The sequence below is a fragment of the Octopus bimaculoides genome, chromosome 11 (assembly GCF_001194135.2).
Source record: "Octopus bimaculoides isolate UCB-OBI-ISO-001 chromosome 11, ASM119413v2, whole genome shotgun sequence".
NCBI lineage: Eukaryota > Metazoa > Mollusca > Cephalopoda > Octopoda > Octopodidae > Octopus > Octopus bimaculoides.
The window spans coordinates 39,937,114-39,937,975 of NC_068991.1; positions in this window are offsets into that span (position 1 = coordinate 39,937,114).

An 862-nucleotide genomic window follows, 5' to 3' on the forward strand; every position below is an offset into this window, starting at 1 on the left:
ATACATACACACACGCACACACACACACACATACATGTGTGTGTGCATACGACGGGCTTCCTTTAGTTTCCGTCTACCGAATCCAGACTCGAGGCTTTCGTTGCCCTGAGGCTGCTGTAGATGACACTTGCCCAAGATGTCATGCAGTGGGACTGAACCCGGAACCATGTGGTTAGGAAGGAAATATCTTACCACACAGCCACGCCTGCGCCTGTATATCCATAATTTCCCCCGCATCTAGCATGGTGCTACTGCAACACACGCGTGCACATACACATATACACACGCGCAAAACCATACATACACATACAATTAAATGCCCACTTACACTAGCATGCATATATACACATACACAGCATATCATAGATCTCATCCCCGGTTCATTCACCAACGATCTTCAATCCTTGTTCCACAAGTCGTTTAGGGAATCTCTACGTGATTATAGGAACTTCTAGAAAAGCACCCAAATACTCTCAAACGGCACCCTACTTTCTTCGAAGAAGGCACGCTGCTTAATATTTCCATGAGTTCTCTGGGCGTAAAGAAAACAAAGACAACATCGCACAGTTGGAAGGTATGAGCATGGGTTTCTACTCGATCTGGGCTCGCCTGGGATAAACATACCATCATCGTCATTATCAGAATCACCATCATCATCATCATCATCATCATCATCATCAACAACAACAACAACAACAACAACTGCCTCTTTCACTACCTATTCTACAGTTACTGCCACGGACCCTTCTTCTCTTAACTAGCTCATAGCATTTTTCGCCTCCACAGGGATCCAAGCACTCACTTCTTTTCCTCACGCCGATCCTCATTGAACCTTACTCCTCAAACACGTCACTCAACAATC